The following is a 13,962-nucleotide window of genomic DNA, read 5'->3' as shown; positions in this document are numbered from 1 at the left end:
GGGATGCACACGAAGCTCCCGTTCCACCACATCCCAAAGATGCTCTATTGGGTTGAGATCTGGTGACTGTGGGGGCCATTTTAGTACAGTGAACTCATTGTCATGTTCAAGAAACCAATTTGAAATGATTTGAGCTTTGTGACATGGTGCATTATCCTGCTGGAAGTAGCCATCAGAGGATGGATACATGTTATTACGCCAAATTCGGACTCTACCATTTGAATGTCTCAACAGAAATCGAGGCTCATCAGACCAGGCAACATTTTTCCAGTCTTCAACAGTCCAATTTTGGTGAGCTTGTACAAATTGTAGCCTCTTTTTCCCATTTGTAGTGGAGATGAGTGGTACCCGGTGGGGTCTTCTGCTGTTGTAGCCCATCCGCCTCAAGGTTGTGCGTGTTGTGGCTTCACAAATGCTTTGCTGCATACCTCGGTTGTAACGAGTGGTTATTTCAGTCAACGTTGCTCTTCTATCAGCTTGAATCAGTCTGCCCATTCTCCTCCGACCTCTAGCATCCACAAGGCATTTTTGCCCACAGGACTGCCGCATACTGGATGTTTTTCCCTTTTCACACCATTCTTTGTAAACCCTAGAAATGGTTGTGCGTGAAAATCCCAGTAACTGAGCAGATTGTGAAATACTCAGACCGGCCCATCTGGCACCAACAACCATGCCACACTCAAAATTGCTTAAATCACCTTTCTTTCCCATTCTGACATTCAGTTTGGAGTTCAGGAGATTGTCTTGACCAGGACCACACCCCTAAATGCATTGAAGCAACTGCCATGTGATTGGTTGACTAGATATTTGCATTAATGAGAAATAGAACAGGTGTTCCTAATAATTCTTTAGGTGAGTGTATATACAGTCCTGATCAAAAGTTTAAGACCACTTGAAAAATGGCAATAAATCATATTTTACATTGTTGGATCTTAACAAGGTTCCAAGTAGAGCTTCAACATGCAACATGAAGAAATGAGAGTGAGACAAAACATTTTTTGAGCATTCAATTAATTGAAAATAACGATTAAACTGAAACAGGCTGTTTTTCAGCTGATCCAAATTTTAGGACCACATACCTTTAAAAGGCCAAATCTGTGCAAAGATGTGGATTCATTGTCATTTTCTGTCAGGTAGTCACACGTTGTGATGGCAAAGTCAAAAAAACTCTCCCTTTTTGAACGCGGTCAAGTTGTTGAACTGCATAAGCAGGGTCTCTCACAGCGCGCCATCGCTGCTGAGGTGGGACACAGTAAGTCATTTGGAATTTCTTAAATGATCCTGAGGGTTATGGAACAAAAAAGTCAAGTGGAAGACCCAAAAAAATGTCATCAGCACTGAGCCGGAGGATACAATTGGCTGTCCATCAAGACGATCCTCGATCCAAATTAAGGCCCTTACTGGTGCTGACTGCAGCCCCATAACCATCAGACGGCATCTGAGACCGAAGGGCTTCGAAAACAAAAAACGTCTTCAAAGACATCGTCTCCTTGAACGCCACAGAACTGCTCGTTTGGACTTTGCAAGAGAGCACCAAACATGGGACATTCAAAGGTGGAAGAAAGTTTTATTCTCTGATGAGAAAAAATGTAACCTTGATGGTCCTGATGGTTTCCAACGTTACTGGCATGACAAGCTGTAACAATCCTACAGGCTCACCTGAGTCAGAGGACCGCTTGCTGGAGGTAGGAGTGGAGCCCAGTGGCAAGGACCGCAGGCAGGTAGTAGGTGCAGGAAGTCTGGCAGAGGCGTAGTCGGTAGGCAGGCGGTGGGTCAGGGCAGGCGGCAGTAAGCGTGGTCAGACAATCCGGATGGCAACGGTGGTAGCAGTTCAGTTGGTAGGGACAAGCAGAAGAGTAGTCGGTAGGCAATTACTGGTCAGCAGTGGACTTCCAGCAGTAGCAAGAGCAGCAGATGAGGAGAAGCTTGATCAAGGCTCAGGAGCTCAATAATCAGCAAACTGGAGTGCAAGGGGCTGGACTTATATAGGGAAGTACCAGGTGTGGGGAACCAAGGGTAATGAGCAAGGCTTGGCAAGACTGAGGTTAACTAATAGGCTTCAGGGAGGAATGTCCAGAGAGGACGGTAGCCTAGTAAGCAGGGCTACCGCCTGGGATGTGGCTGGTCATGGGTTCGAATCCCGACAGTACTCCCCCCCCTTCCAAGGTGACCTCTGGGCACCGCAGGGGCAGGCTTACCGGGGTGCCGTTGGTGGAACTCTTTTACCAGTCTGGGGGCGTGGACATTTTCTTCTCGCTCCCAGGAGTTATCCTCGGGAGGGTAACCCTCCCACCCAATTAGGTATTGTAGTCTTCCCCGGTGGATCCTGGAGTCGAGAATCTTTGCGACAACGTATTCTTCTTCACTCTGTACCCTCACGGGTGGTGGAGGGGGCGAGTGGCGGCCTGTGAAGGTGTTCTCCACGTATGGCTTGAGGAGAGAGCAATGGAAGACAGGGTGCACCCTAATGGAGTCCGGAAGGTCGAGCCGGAACGTGACCTCGTTGATTTGTGCGGTGATCCGGAACGGACCCATGTATCTTTGGGCAAATTTTTTGGAGGGGACCTTCAATCTGAGGTTCCTGGTGGACAGCCACACCTTGTCTCCCACATGGAAGCCCTGGATGGGTTTGCGACGTCTGTCTGCTCCCTGTTTAAAGCGCCTCTGGGCAAGCTGGAGGTTGTCTATAATGTTCTTTTGTGCCTCCTGTAGGGTTGTTAGGCGTTCGGCCACTGCTGGGAGGGTGGAGGCGACGGGTAGGTGGGGAATGAACACCGGGTGCGAGCCTGTGTTAGCAAAGAAGGGGCTGTGCTTGGTTGAGCTGTGCTCAGCGTTGTTGTAGGCGAACTCGGCCGTGGGGAGATGATCAAGCCAGTCATCCTGCAGGTGGGAGCTGAAACAGCGTAGGTATTGCTCTAGGGTCTGATTAGTTCTCTCCGTCTGCCCGTTTGACTGAGGGTGGAAAGCAGAGGACAGGTTCACTTTAACCCCGAGCGCCAGGCAGAAGTTCTTCCAGAACTTTGAGGCAAATTGTATGCCTCGGTCGGAGACCACGTCGTCCGGGATCCCATGCAGCCTGAAGACCTCTCTGAGAATAAGATCGGCCGTCTGTTTGGCTGTGGGTAGGCCTTTGTAGGGGATGAAATGGGCCATCTTGGTGAGATGGTCGACCACGACCAGGATGGTGTTCATCCCTTTTGAAGGAGGAAGGTCTACCACAAAGTCCATGGAGATCGAGCCCCAGGGGCGGGAGGGAATCGGGAGGGGTTGTAACAGACCCACGGGAGAGGAACGAGGAGTCTTATTGCGGGCACAGACCGTGCATGAGGAGATGTACGTCTTGATGTCCTCCTTGTATGTTGGCCACCAGAAGGAGCGGGAGAGAAGCTCCTGGGTCTTTCTTGTGCCAAAATGGCCGGCCACCTTGGAGTCATGGTTGAGTTTGAGCACTTCGAGCCGTGCGATTTCTGGTACATATAGTTCCTGATGAAACCAATGACCGTTTCTGGTTCATATAGTAGGTCCTGATGAAACCAATGACCGTTCTTAAACGTAAGGCTGACATTCCCTGTGGGGTGGGAGAGGAAGGGGTCATTTTCATATCCTTCTTTGATTGTGCCCAGGAGTTCTTTAGAGTAGGTGGCCCCTACGACCCTTCTCTCGGGTAGGATGTTATTTTGGCCCTTGTTATTCTGTGAGGGCTCGGAAAACATTCTGGAGAGGGCGTCAGCCTTGCCGTTTTTTGATCCGGGGAGATAGGTGATGAGAAAGTTGAAGCGGGAAAAGAATAGGCTCCATCTGGCCTGTCTGGCTGAGAGTCTCTTAGCGCTGCGGATGAACTCGAGGTTCTTGTGGTCAGTTAGTACGATTATGGGGTTGGTGGCTCCCTCCAGCAGGTGTCTCCACTCGGAGAAGGCATCCTTGATCGCCAGTAGTTCTTTGTTCCCGATGTCATAGTTCTTCTCGGAGGGGGACATCTGGTGGGAGAAATATGCACACGGGTGTAATAGCATCCTCTCCCCTGTCCGTTGTGACAAAACTGCCCCCACCGCGGAGTCTGATGCATCCACTTCGACTGTAAATGGCAGCTCGGGGTTCGGGTGGATTAGGATTGGAGCAGAAGTGAAGAGGAGTTTCAACTTGGTGAAGGCCTCCTGGGCCTTGAGTGTCCAGGAGAAGGGGACTGCCTTCTTGGTGAGTTGGGTGATTGGTGCTATGACCTTGGAGAAGTTCCGGATAAACTTCCGATAGAAGTTGGCGAAGCCAATGAATCTTTGTATCTCCTTCTCTTTCTCGGAACGGGCCAGTTCATCACAGCTTGGACCTTCCCCGGATCCATACTTAGGCCCTCAGGGGAGATGATGTATCCGAGGAACTGAGTGGTGGTTCGCTCAAACTCGCATTTCTCTAGCTTGATATAGAGAGAGTTCTGTTGGAGTCTCTGCAGTACCCTGCGGACGTGTTCGCGGTGCTGCTTGAGGTCTTCAGAGAAGATCAAGATGTCGTCCAGGTAAACGACTACAAACAGATCCAGCATGTCCCTGAGGACGTCGTTAATGAAGTGCTGGAAGGTGGCGGGAGCATTGCAGAGTCCGAAAGGCATGACCAGGTACTCGAAATGACCATAACGTGTCCGGAAGGCGGTCTTCCATTCGTCCCCAGGGCGGATTCGGACGAGGTTGTAGGCCCCTCGAAGGTCAAGTTTAGTGAAGATCTTCGCTGCCCGGAGTCTCTCGAGAAGTTCTGAAATTAGTGGGAGCGGGTACCGTTTTTTTACGGTTATGTTGTTAAGCTTTCTGTAGTCTATGCAGGGACGCAGGGAGGAGTCTTTTTTCTCTACGAAGAAAAAGGGGGCTCCCGCTGGGGAGGTAGAGGGCCGGATGAACCCCTTCCTCAGGTCCTCGTCCAGGTACTCTTTCAGAGCCTTGAGGGTATTTCGGCCCCGGGAAACAGTTCTATAGGGCAGTCATAGGGTCGGTGTGGTGGCAGCTTGTCTGCGTTTTTCTTGTCGCAGACATCCTGGAACTCGCTGTATTGAGGGGGTAGCAGATCCTTGACGGATAGTTTTGAGATGGTGGTGTCTTCGGGTGGAAGGACGGTTTTGTGGGAGCAATTTAGCGAGCAGAACTCGGACGGGAATCGCATGCAGCGGGTTTCCCAGTCCACCGAGGGGTTGTGGGTGGCCAACCAAGGGATCACCGGGAACTTCGGGGAAGCGATCAGCGAGAAGTGGATCTTTTCACGGTGATCGGGTTCTATGAGGAGTTGTAGTTCGGTGGTCTCGTGAGTGGCCGGCCCCGAGGAGAGTGGGGATCCGTCAACGTTTTCCAGGTCAACGGGGGCTGCCTTGATTGTCAGTGGAATGTTCTTTTCGCGGGCGAAGGTTAGGTCCATGAAGTTGCCTCCCGCCCCGGAGTCTAACATCGCTGAACAGGGGAGTTGTCGCCCCTCAATGTTGATGAGGATGGGAACGATGAAGTGGGATCCATGAGCCACCGTGTTGTTATTTTCCGGGGCTGCTGGCGGGGTTGGAGTCTGTGGTTGCTCCTTTAGTTCCGTGACGGCAATAGTCTTTCGGATCTTATGAGGACATTTGATGGCAAAATGACCCGGCTCCCCACAGTAGAGGCAGAGGTTTTCGGCCAGCCGTCTCTCCTTCTCAGCTGTAGATAGAGACCTACGTAGAGCGTCGACCTGCATAGGTTCAGTTGCTGATTGGGGGTCGCGCTGGGCATTGGAAGAGAAGGAGTAAGTGGGTCTGTGGTCCGAGGACCAGAGTCTTTCTTTCTTCCTCTCGGAGAGTCTTTGATCTATCCGGATTCATAACTGAATGAAGTCATCCAGATCGTCCGGGGCCTCAACTCTGGCGAGTTCGTCCTTTATTAATTCTGACAGGCCTCGCCGGAATTGGCTCCTCTGTGCCGCTGGGTTCCAGGTGGTGTCCGTGACCCAACGGCGAAACTCGGCGGTGTATTCGGCGACAGAGCGTCTCCCTTGCCGCAGACCATGTAGTCGTGCCTCAGCTGTCGCACAGCGGTTGGGGTCGTCGAAGACTTGGCTCATGGCGGTGATGAAGTTGTTTAGGTTGTCCAGGAGCTGACTGTTAGTCTCCACGTAAGGTGATGCCCATGCTAATGCTTCTTCCGTCAGGAGATTGACCATGAATAGCACCTTCTTTTTCTCGGTGGTGAAGGGGGCCGGGTACATCTGAAAATAGATGCGGCATTGGTTTAGAAACCCCCGATACTGGCGTCTGTCGCCGCCGAATCTTGATGGGAGTGGCATGCGGGTGTCGTCCAGGTGTTGCCTCTGTAGTTCAATAATCTCCCTTTGCTGGCTTTGGACTACGCCTTGGAGCTGGGAAAATTTCTCCTGATATGTAGTACCAAATTCTTGAAGTTCGGAGACCTGCTTACGCAGAGTGGCCATTGCGGACTCCATAGTGTGGCTGATTATTCTGTAACAATCCTACAGGCTCACCTGAGTCAGAGGACCGCTTGCTGGAGGTAGGAGTGGAGCCAAGTGGCAAGGACCGCAGGCAGGTAGTAGGTGCAGGAAGTCTGGCAGAGGCGTAGTCGGTAGGCAGGCGGTGGGTCAGGGCAGGCGGCAGTAAGCGTGGTCAGACAATCCGGATGGCAACGGTGGTAGCAGTTCAGTTGGTAGGGACAAGCAGAAGAGTAGTCGGTAGGCAATTCCTGGCCAGCAGTGGACTTCCAGCAGTAGCAAGAGCAGCAGATGAGGAGAAGCTTGATCAAGGCTCAGGAGCTCAATAATCAGCAAACTGGAGTGCAAGGGGCTGGACTTATATAGGGAAGTACCAGGTGTGGGGAATCAAGGGTAATGAGCAAGGCTTGGCAAGACTGAGGTTAACTAATAGGCTTCAGGGAGGAATGTCCAGAGAGGACGGTAGCCTAGTAAGCAGGGCTACCGCCTGGGATGTGGCTGGTCATGGGTTTGAATCCCGACACAAGCAGATCCCACCTGAGATGTTTTCTACTCGCCACAGTGGAGGGGGCGCCATAATGGTCTGGGGTGCTTTTTCCTTCAGTGGAACAATGGAGCTTCAGGAAGTGCAAGGGTGGCAAACGATGTTGCAGAGAGCATTCCTCATGACTGAGGGCCCTCGTCTGTGTGGTAACGACTGGGTTTTTCAACAGGACAATGCTACCATACACAATGCCCGCAGGACAAGGGACTTCTTCCAGGAGAATAACATCACCAGATCAACGGGGGCTGCCTTGATTGTCAGTGGAATGTTCTTTTTGTGGGCGAAGGTTAGGTCCATGAAGTTGCCTCCCTCCCCGGAGTCTAACATCACTGAACAGGGGAGTTGTCGCCCCTCAATGTCGATGAGGATGGGAACGATGAAGTGGGATCCATGAGCCACCGTGTTGTTATTTTCCGGGGCTGCTGGCGGGGTTGGAGTCTGTGGTTGCTCCTTTAGTTCCGTGACGGCAATAGTCTTTCGGGTCTTATGAGGACATTTGATGGCAAAATGACCTGGCTCCATTTCAGGGGACTACCTCTTGAAGCTCATCAAGAGAATGCCAAGAGTGTGCAAAGCAGTAATCAAAGCAAAAGGTGGCTACTTTGAAGAACCTAGAATATGACATATTTTCAGTTGTTTCACACTTGTTTGTTATGTATATAATTCCATATGTGTTAATTCATAGTTTTGATGCCTTCATAGTCATGAAAATAAAGAAAACTCTTTGAATGAGAAGGTGTGTCCAAACTTTTGGTCTGTACTGTATATATATATATATATATATATATATATATATATATATATATTTAATTATTTTTTTATTTAAATACATTCTGTTTAAAACATTTTTTGTTTTTGTTTCAGCAATCTGTCCCTAGAACCGCCAGCGAGGATCCCCCAGTCGCCTCCAGAGTCCGCGGGAATGAGCGTGGCAGTCGTAGACGTGTAAGTCTTGATTAAGTCGTTTTAATTTGCATTTTGTATTAGGATTTACATTTAATTTTGTATTTCCTTTTTTTCAGGGTTCCAGAGGCTCCACCAGGGAAGATGAGGAGTTCGGGGTCCCTACCATCGATACCATCATTATGAGACTACTCTGACCGCCACCACGCTGATCATCATCTGACCCAGCAGCTCTGGAGGGACATCTGTGCGCAAATTTTTGAGACCTGGGGGGATCTAAATGCGGCGGCTCAGGAGAAATATGGTAAGTATAACAATATGTATTTTAATACATTAATATTTTTCTTTTCCTTACATCATGCTAAATTTAATTTTTATGTTTTTTTTCTATAGTCAAACTGGTTACCACGCGTTGGCAATCTATCCGGGACCGCTTCAGGAGGGATTTTAACAAGGAGGTTCAGGCCCCGAGTGGCTCCGGAGGAACCTCAGGGACCACATACATCCATACGGCGGCCCTGGGATCTATCCGGGACCGCTTCAGGAGGGATTTTAACAAGGAGGTTCAGGCCCCGAGTGGCTCCGGAGGAACCTCAGGGACCACATACATCCATACGGCGGCCCTAGGGTTCCTACGAAAGGCAATGGCACCAAGAAGGTAAATATTTTTAAAAACTGTAAAAAAAGATTTTTTAAAGGGGCTGTCTGAGACAGCGGAGCGTTTGGCTCCTCTGTTTTGTCCAGCCACCTACAGTCAGAGTGACAACAGTTCTCTCCGTCTGAGTGTAATGGGCTGTCTGAGACAGCGGAGCGTTTGGCTCCCCTGTTTTGGCCAGCCCCCTACAGTCCCTGACAAAAGTCTTGTCTCTAGTGTACAAATTGACCTGAAGTGCCGCTAAAATATATTTCTAATCAAGATTTTGTTACAAGAAATGGATCATTAATCCCAACAGCTTTTGTAATAATGTTTCAGTGCAAAACGAAACTGACAAAAAGTATTCTAATATTCACAGCTTGGTAAAGCCCATTGAGTAAATTTTTGCCAAGACATAAGTGTTGTCGCCTTGTCATATGAGCTTCACCTGTGACTAATAATGGATCAATTAGGTCTCAGGTGTGTATAAAAAGAACCCCAGTACACTGGACCTTCACATCAACTGCAACTAGACCTCTGCAAACATGCCTAAGATTCACCAGGAGAGTAAAGTGTTGATTATCAAGAGGTGGAAGACCAGATCCACTGCTGATGTGTCAGACACCTTCAATGTGTCTCAGCGTCAAGTTCAGAGGATTAAAAAAAAGATTTGAAGAGACTGGAGACGTTTTGGACAAGGCCAGGTCAGGCCGAACCCGCAAGACAACTGCTCGAGAGGACCGTTTGTTGGCTCGAAAATCCAAGGCCAGCCCATTTTCCACTGCAGCAGAGCTCCACGAGACCTGGTCATCTGAAGACCCTGTGTCAACCAGAACAGTTTGTCGGATTCTGTCTTGAAATGGCCTCCATGGTCGAATCAGTGCCCATAAGCCAGCACTAAACAAAAGACAATTGAAAAACCGTGTGGCATTTGCCAAGGCCCACAGCCTGCTAAAAGGATGGACGCTGGAAAAGTGGCAGAAGGTGGATTTTTCAGATGAATCTTCTGTTGAATTACACCACAGTCGCCACAAATATTGCAGGAGACCTACTGGAACCCGCATGGAGCCGAGATTTACCCAGAAAACAGTGAAGTTTGGTGGAGGCAAAATCATGGTCTGGGGTTACATCCAGTATGGGAATCACTGGCAAGCAAATATAGGTAGACGTTCCACCATCAATAAATAATATCACTGTAGTTAGGAACGTTATGAGGATTAGATAAAACTAATACTTTATTAAATATACAAAAATTATAGAGGAAAGGAAACCTACTAACTATATAAAAAATCTAAGTGACCAGAGTGTATCCGCAATTCCTGTGGCGGATCGAGGTGACACAAGAAAGACCACGATCCGTGATACCACTCAGGTGTGGAGACCGCGCAGGATCCGCTTCAAGGGCAGCAGAGTGGGGCTGGCGCTGTCGGATTACGTGGTGAGGCATACACCAGCAGCGCAGCCCATCCTGGACCTAGTACCAGCACTGCCGTAGAACATGATGAAGTGGCGAGCACCAGAAGGGCAGTCGAAGCTGGTACGGTGGCACGTGCAGTAGTTCCCCCGTCGCAGCCACCGCACAGACAGGCCCGTAGAGCCCCTAGAGTCCCTGAGGTGCTGGCAAACCCTGATTGGCAGCCCCCATCTTCTTTTTTTTTTAATCAGATAATTTTTATTTGACTTTTTTTTGAAAATCACAAAAATACAAAGAAGGAAAACAGTCTGCACAGTATACATGTAACAGTTGATGACAAAAATACCATAGCATTACAAGATATGACAAGCAGTTACTTTCATGGGTACCCCACGGAACATCAAACATAGTACAAGAAGTACATAAGATCAAGTAATTTAGTTACAAAGTATACCTGGTATAGAAACGCATTTCCCATCCAGTACAATTTATAGACATAAGATCATCCCTCCCAACCCAACTAAAGCCCAATTCCCCCCTCCCCCCCCCCCCCCTACCCGAGCGATGGAGCGGATCCGAACTCCAAAATCAGTTAACTTATTAATATATCAAAAGCATGACCATTGGTGTACTTCTCCTTATCTGTTTAGCAGACCTCTTCACACCCAACCTACATAGTACTAAACACCTTCATACAGCATACATCCAGAACTAAATAGGATAGAGGAGAAAGAAAGCACACATAAATAAAAACTGTGCCTCTACCTACCCCATAGTCCAACCAAGAAGAGAGGCTAATCCGGACACTGTATCCTAAATTTCTCCCAGTTATCCCATATTTTGTTAAACTTCGTTACACATTTTCTTTTAACATACACACCTTTCTCTAAGCGTATTATATCTGATATTCTATTGAGGAATTCTCCCCTAGTCGGAGATTGAGGTCTAAGCCAAAATCTGGCTATTAGTTTCCTAGCTTGAAATAGCAGACACTGTACTCCCAAACGGTGATGACGATTTTTGATGTCTAATATCCCGACCATACATGCTCTCGGTCCAGGTTGAACCGTGATATTAAATGCGTCTTTTATTAGGGCCAGAACCGCGGACCAAAAGTTCCAGAGCTCCGCACAATCCCAGAACATGTGTAACAAGGATGCAGGGCCCATGCCACATCTAGGACAATCCGCATCTTCCCGAACACCTATCTGGCATAAAAACTCTGGAGTCCTATACACCCGATGTATTAAAAACAGCTGGGACATACGCTGCCCCTCACAAACTGACAATTGTGGAGTGAGCGCTAAGAGCGACTTCCATTGCTCTTCTGAGATCGGCCCAACCTCATTTTCCCATTTCGATTTGACTGCTAAAACCTCTTGTTTCAGTGATTTCACATACAAGTTCCTGTAGGTAGATGATATCAGACCACTCGAGGAGCTGTTTGTGAGAAGTTGCTGAAACAACGGGACCATAGTGCATTTTTCAACGACATGGATTTAGCCTGTGTCTGAAAGGCATGCCGAAGTTGCAGAAATTGATAGAAGGTCGTGTGTGGGAGACCAAATTCAGTTCTCAACTGTTCAAAGGACTTAAAAACATCGGCACTCTGTAGTTGACATAAATATCTCACTCCTTTGCGCTCCCAGGGTGAAAAGCCATCTAACTGGAATAGTTCAGGAAGGTGCGGATTTCTCCAGATAGGGGAAAACTGCGTAAATCCCTTTACTGATAACAGCGCCCGGCATTTCTGCCAAACCTTGTGCATCATAAAAAGTGTGGGATGCCCCGACAGCTTACCAACAATTCCGCTGTTTTCCAATAGAGCCACCGGAGAACTGTGCCCAATAATGTGTGCCACCAATCTGGCTGAGGCAACGTCTTCAGGAGTCCTCCCCCATCCCCTCAACTGTTGCAGCTGGGCCGAGATGTAATAAAGCCATGCATTCGGTACTGATAGCCCTCCCTCCTCTTTCCCTCTCTGCAGAGTGTGTAGTCTAATCCGCGCTTTTTTATGTCGCCAAATCAAATCCCTGAATAACCTATCCATTTTTATGAATATTCTGTGAGGAATCCATACCGGGAAGGTATGCAATATATACATGAGTTTGGGCATGAGAATCATTTTAAAAAGGTTACAACTCCCAATTTCAGATAGCGGCAACTTGCACCAAGCCTTAATTTTATCCAACATTGTGATTAACAGCGGCTCTATATTAAGTTTAATATAACTGTTAGGATTTGCTGTAACCATTATCCCCAGATATTTGACCTGATGCGCAATTTGCAGTGGACAAGATTATGGGATAAGAGTTACAGCAGATTCATCTAACGGTAGGAGAGTGGACTTATCCCAGTTGATACGGAGACCAGACCTATCACCAAACTCCCGTATAAGTGTCATAACAGGACCTAAAGACTGTTCCACATTACCCAAATAGATTAACATGTCATCAGCGTAAAGGGACACCCTCTCCTCCCAAGTCCCACAGGGAAATCCTACAATCTTATCAGATGAACTCAACAAACAGGCAAGTGGCTCAATTGCAATAGCAAACAAAAGGGGGGATAATGGGCATCCCTGACGGGTTCCTCTTCCCAATCTGAATGACTCCGATGTTCCCCCATTCGCCCGTATCCTAGCCGTGGGGCCATTGTATAACAACTGAACCCAGGAGATAAAGGTCTTCCCAAACCCCATGACTCGCAACACCTCCCAAAGATAACTCCATTCAACGCTATCAAAGGCCTTAGCCGCGTCCAATGAAAGGATGGCTCGACCTCTGGCAGACTCCGCTCTTCTCTGAGTATTAAGAAAAAGTCGTCTAAGATTAACCGAAGTAGACTTGTCAGGCATGAAACCCGCCGGATCACTATGAATAATAGTGGAAATGACGGACTGTAGACGGTTCGCTAAAACTTTCGCCAGAATCTTAATATCAGAGGTTAACAATGAAATTGGTCTGTACGAGTCAGGGGATCTGGGATCCTTACCAGGTTTGGGCAGGACCACTACAATAGCCTCTTTCATAGAAGCAGGAAGGTTTCCTGATTGAAGGGAATCATTAAAAACTGACATTAAGTGGGGCATTAGGACACTACTATACTTTTTAAAAAATTATATCGGTAGTCCATCTATCCCCGGAGCTTTCTCATTGGGAAATGATTGTAAGGCCAATTCCATCTCCTTGAGTGTTAAAGGTCCTTCTAACCATGCTGCACTTGTCGCTGATAGTCTCTGAATCTCAATCTCTGTAAGATAATTAGCTATATTAGTAGAATCCACCTTTAATTTAGTCCTATACAGGGATTCATAATAGGTGTGGAAAACTGACATCTCCTCATCCGCCGTGGCAAGAGAACCATCCTACCCTCTGGATAGACAAGATTTTGGATGGTCCCTCCTCAGCTCTAATAACCCTTACCAGTTGCTTACCAGAACTTTCCCCCGCCTTAAAATATTTTTGTTTTACAAAAAACCTGCGATTGTCCGCCGTTTGCAATAAATGCTGCTTCAACCCCGCCTGAGCTACTATAAGGGAGTCCTCACTTGGCCTATCAGGTGTATTTACAAACCTTTCCTCCGCCTCCACTACTAAAGCTTTCAGCTTTTTCTGGGCTTCACGAGATTTAGTTTTATGTCTGCTAATCTTCTGAATATAAAGGCCTCTGGCGTAAGCTTTGCAAGTATCCCACACCACACCCACACTTGCCGACCCAACATTTTGCGCAAAGAACTCTTTAAATTCCTGCAAAAGGGGTTAAGTTTCCATGTCCCGATCCCAGGGAGACGTCTAGTGCCCGGATGTAATTCTATAAAAATCGGGGAATGGTCGGAGAGACTTCTAGGTAAGTATTTGATTTCCGCCACCAGCGACAGCACGTCAGGTGAACCTACAGCTAAATCAATCCGTGACAGCGAATGGTGAGAACTAGGGAAACATGAAAACTGACGCACATTCGGGTTCCTCACCCGCCAAATGTCATGTAAGTCCAGTTCCCGCAACACACTGGCAAAATTAG

General features: G+C 48.1%; 1 protein-coding gene across 1 annotated transcript in view; it reads right to left on the bottom strand.

Moving 5' to 3' along the window:
* Positions 1 to 13,962, bottom strand: part of LOC121002376 (fibrocystin-L-like) — a 251,165-nt gene that overhangs the window by 155,856 nt on the left and 81,347 nt on the right. The gene's annotated exons all lie outside the window — the stretch shown is intronic.

The sequence above is a fragment of the Bufo bufo genome, chromosome 5, assembly GCF_905171765.1.
Source record: "Bufo bufo chromosome 5, aBufBuf1.1, whole genome shotgun sequence".
Classification (NCBI taxonomy): Eukaryota; Metazoa; Chordata; class Amphibia; order Anura; family Bufonidae; genus Bufo; species Bufo bufo.
This window is presented reverse-complemented; position numbering and strand designations above follow the sequence as displayed.